The sequence below is a fragment of the Aegilops tauschii genome, chromosome 2 (assembly GCF_002575655.3).
Source record: "Aegilops tauschii subsp. strangulata cultivar AL8/78 chromosome 2, Aet v6.0, whole genome shotgun sequence".
Lineage (NCBI taxonomy): Eukaryota > Viridiplantae > Streptophyta > Magnoliopsida > Poales > Poaceae > Aegilops > Aegilops tauschii.
In genome coordinates this window covers 641,394,310-641,399,272 of record NC_053036.3, presented here as the reverse complement: position 1 = coordinate 641,399,272, position 4,963 = coordinate 641,394,310, and the positions used below count along the sequence as shown (strand labels likewise).

General features: G+C 41.3%; 1 long non-coding RNA gene and 1 pseudogene across 1 annotated transcript; one reads left to right on the top strand and one right to left on the bottom strand.

Moving 5' to 3' along the window:
- The first annotated feature begins 1,152 nt into the window (after nucleotides 1-1,152).
- LOC109757889 (uncharacterized) lies at nucleotides 1,153-2,156 on the top strand (annotated as a pseudogene).
- A 1,044-nt stretch (nucleotides 2,157-3,200) lies between these two features.
- On the bottom strand, nucleotides 3,201-3,848 carry LOC120974774 (uncharacterized). Its single transcript, XR_005770109.3, has 2 exons — nucleotides 3,663-3,848; nucleotides 3,201-3,485 (listed from the first exon to the last, which is right to left on the bottom strand). It is a non-coding gene; the product is annotated as an uncharacterized lncRNA (long non-coding RNA).
- Between the last annotated feature and the right edge of the window lie 1,115 nt (nucleotides 3,849-4,963).

Below are 4,963 nucleotides of genomic sequence, written 5' to 3'. Positions count from 1 at the left end.
GTGGTCGTTTTGATGTGCAAGCCTTCTGGATGTAGTCCATGCTCAAGCTCTTGTTCGATCATCTACCCAGCTTAGTCCGGCTCCCGTACTATTCATGTTTTCTGCTATTTACAATTTTACATTTGTTTCAGTGTTGTATTTGATGACTTGGTGTTGTAGACTCTTAATAATAATAATAGCTAGTGAGAAATATTGTTTTAATAGAGGGCGGAAAGGTTGCGCCTTTTGGAGTATAATATGCCGAAAGGAAACCTTGATAAGTATCCATCTATTAGGTTGTTTCTCAGTTTCATCCCCACTAGTATTTTTTGTTTCTCTTTGTGTATTTCGAATTTTGATCTGAAATCTTTTAGGCATTGTTGACATATCTGTTGTGAAGATCCGTGATTATTTTTCAGAATTTTTTGACATATTTAAATTTAAATTTTCCAAGTTGGTAGCATGGTAGCATGGAAGGACTAGTATCACCTATAGTTTCCCCTTGCTGTACGCGTGCAGCGAGCGAGTAATCACACGAGATGAGCGCGCAGTGAGAGTGAGGTGCGGAAGGACGACCAATTCTCCGTTGTTGTGTTTCGCCGGATTAATTCTTTCTTTCGTTTCTGACCTATACTTTTTGTTTTCAGCAGCACGATCTAGCTAGCGTATTCCCTTGTGCTTTAATTTTTCTGCCAGTTAGAAAGAGAGTTCCTGTGTAAATAGACCGCTTAAACTCTCCAACGATATATAGGAAAGCTGATGGTTGCGCTTACTAATAATTCCTACCGATCGATGTGAGTGGCGAATACCCAGTCAAATATTTGTGCATACTAATACGTGGATGACAAGTTACCGTGTACTGGCTGGAGCACCGCGCTTCACGCTGCATGCTAATACGTGGACGACAGTGCCCCCGTCTACTGCCTCACAAACTCTGTGCTGCTTCCTTCCTTGCTTCTTCCTCTTCCCTCCTCTCTTCCGTCACACGAGGGTGTCGATCGGGCCCTCTCGGCCAGCGCCGACGCCACGGAGCAGTCCTCGTCTTCTCCGGCCTCAGTCTACTCGCCCTATCGTACTAGGACTTTGATTCGTCATCTCATAGGTACCAAACCTGTTGCTGGCTCCGTTATAATTTGTTCCCACTGGTCTAATCAAAGTTCTGCTTTACTAATATTTCCTTCTCTACACCCCATGTATCCAGTTTGGTGCTGATTTGTTTGCTGCCTGCATTATAGTGTTTCATGCCTAGCAGGGCTCTAGTTATATGCGTTGGTAGATTGCTCCGTCTGCAGCAGAGGCAATGGGGACATGTAAGTTAATCATACCGGTCGAACTTGCTCGTGGCCTGATTCCCAGGGATGGGCATGGTTCTCCCAGCGCCTACGTCGAGCTTTGCTTTGATGGCCAACGGATCCGCACAACTATCAAGGAGGAAGATCGGAACCCGGCATGGAATGAGAGCTTCTGGTTCGACGTGTCCCCAGATCCATCTAATATTCATGACCTCGCTCTTGAAGCTAGTGTGTATAACACCAACGAACCAATCCAAGGTCGCGGAAAGTATTTTCTTGGCATGGTCACACCAAATGTGGCCTCGTTCCACCGCTTCTATGAATCCACACACAGACGACAAGCAGCCCTTTATCCACTGGAAAGGCGGCGTGGGATGCCCATGGTTGGTGTGAGAGGGGTATTGCTTCTAAACGGATACATCCTTGATGAGAGCCCCATCAGAGCTCCCATCCCGTCTTCAGCACCAATGGGCTTATGTGTGGAGGTCATAAATGCTACTAACCTCAAGCCAGTAGACTACCCGGTCATTGTTACTAAAACATCTTCAAATGACTTTATCGACCTTGTAAGACTTTTTACTCACATTTCAAAAGGCATGTCTTTGCTTCATATATATGATGTTGTGTTTTACCCGTTGCGCACTAACATTCTCGATGGTTGTTCTGATTCTGCAGACTCTTAGAACATGGAGAAATGTGTTACAGAGATCACTGGGTTATGGATCCCTAGAAACATACTACGAACAAATAAAGAGATGCATCCAAATAGGTCCAATGTGTGTGAACCCTGACCTCTCCAAGAGGCTTCTGATAATGAAGGTTATCCATATGCTCCAAGGATCGGAAAGTATCAGCTGTGACAGTAGCAATGAGACAACAACATAGTTGCAGGATAGGTATGACTTTCTTTGCAAGGTCTTTTGTGTATAATTAGTAAAGTGGTTGCATGCATCGTCCAGATGCAGAGGCCGGGGATCTTCCTCCTTTTCTAAAGAAAAGGTATGACTAACTTAATTGTAATGCACATTATCACAACCCTTGAGAAGTACAAGACCTAACTATACCTTAAACATTTGTATCTAGTAGCTGAGAACCCTTTGCATTTATATGCAGTGTGGCGAGCCGCTGGATGACCCTTGTAAGAGACCATGCATGGGCAGGCATTATCTCGATCAGCTTCTTCACGAATATTCTCGATTGTGTAGCGTGATGAATCGTTTGCATTGGATGGTGTATTTACTGTTGAACTTAAATATAATTTAGGACAATTCCTGTATTGCACTGCCTGTCCAAATTTGTATAATTGTTGGATGGCTGGAACGTGTGTTACATGATTGTGTTTGTACATTATCTCAAGGCTGGAATTCTTAGGTGCTCATGGGTTAATTACTAAGCCCTCATTTTCTTAAGTCAGCCTCCTTATTACTGTTAAAGTGTTGTATTAGCTTCAGATTAATACATTACACAATATACAAAATTTGTTTTGTATTTTACCAACTTGTTTATGTTCGCTTTATCCATTATTTGGTAACCAATACTAAGCGCTCTTTATGTGTTCCTGCAAATTATGTACTACATAATGTTAGACAGAGCTTGCTCCTGCAAATTCCTACAAAGTTTTTTTCCTTCTGTTTTTTACATGCCATCTCTAATGGTCGTTGTGTTAATCTACCGTGACACTATTGATTAATTCCCCAGCCCTCCAATCAAACAAGGGAATTTAAGTCCTACACACCCCCTAATCCCATTCCCTAATACAAATTGCCCCGAAACAAACACGCATGAGTTAGGACTCTAATGACCAAACATAATTTGCTTCATCAGTTGTTTCTGGGCTCCATTATTTTTTCCTTGATATTTTGGGGTCTCCTCTAATCCACTCCACTCCATCAAGTTTGATTAGTGGAGATCTGTTAGTAATAAGGAATATTTGCTAGAGTCTCAACTTCTTCCATTTCTCATCATCATACTACAAATGTTATTAACTTATTGCTTTTTGCATCATACATCCTGAAGTAGCTGCAAGCATGTTTTTCATTTAGCACTCTTTCTTGCAGAGACAACGCATAAAAACAGGTGTGGCACGGATGATTTCACACACCCCTTCGGTAAATCCCTCCTTTTGGCAGGCATTGGCACATGGATCATGCTTGCATTCAGGAGGCTTAACAGTATAGGTCATGTTGAACCGACTGCATGTGTCGGCTTCAGAGCCTACAAAACAACGAACACAAAGTGGTGTGAGAAAAAGAAAAAATGAAGGCTATGGTGTTCTATAGAGAAATAAGACAAAGAGATGAGGCAAGGAGTACGAATTTCACATATGAGTAGCTACATCATGCATTGACGAAGTGACTATCTTTGTGGATGAAGTTTCCATACAACGCTTACCAGGAAGCAAGAGCGGCGTGAGAAGTAGCAAGCATAGTAGGCTTGGCACCTTGAGGCCCCTCATCTCTTTAGTCATAACTAGTATTGATGCCAAGTAAGCAGGTATAGAATAGATGCGCATCCAACTAGGGTGCACGATCTTTTGTAGGCACTGATGATGCTTTTAGAAAAGGAGGCACTGATGATGTGACCTAAAGAAAAATAAATGTCAAAGATATGTTTGCATGATCCCATCTTGAAGATATGCATGATGCAATAATGCTGACAATCTATCTCATGGATGCGACTCTATCTACATGATGCAATTCTTTGCTCCATGTTTTTTTATACATTGAAATTTGTGATAAAAGAAGATATGAACAACTTCATTTATGAAAGATAATAATGCAGACAATTAATTTCTGCCAATTAAAGCTGCTTCGTCACATGTTCATATGGATTTCCTAAGATGCATTGGTTTTCTTTTCGACAATCCATTTGGTTTTTATTCATTGCACAAGGGGAACTATGTATAGTTCCTACAACATTTTCAGTTAAACTTTGACCATGTATATATAATTAATATATGAGGTATATGTTACAAAAAGTATACCGTTTGATTTGTACTCAAAAGAGGTTTCACATTGTATAATTTTTGTGACATAGTTCATGTTTAATTAACTAAGCAATTCAATTTATGGTCAAAGTCTGGCCCAAAATAGGAGTCGGCCTAATAAATCCAGAAGGAGGAAGTATGTAACAATTCCCACTAACATCAATCATGACAGTCCTTGTTATTTATTGTAGCTATGGCTTTGATTTGCATGCAACATCAACCAAATACATGATCCCTAATATTCATGGCCTCTAATTGGCCACATACACAACCACTCCAAGTTAATTCAATTTTAGCCTTCGGCGCAGCTTGACAAATGGAGTCAATCATGTTACTCTCTTCTATGTGCATCTTTCATATCGTTATTGCTTAAGGTGAATTTATATCCATTTGATTGGATATTTTCTAGCAATACACATGAAATTAATTTGCCCACAAAATAGTCGGTATGGATGCCTAGGAGCCTCTATGCTGCTATGGCTGCCCTGTTGGGGATCGTTGCAGAAATTAAAAAATTTCTACGCACCACCAAGATCAATCTATGGAGTAACTAGCAACGAGAGAGAGAGGGGAGTGCATCTTCATACCCTTGAAGATCGCGAGTCGGAAGCGTTGCAAGAACGCGGATGAAGGAGTCGTACTCGTAGCGATTCAGACCGCGGTGGATTCCGATCTAAGCGCCGAACAACGGCACCTCCGCGTTCAA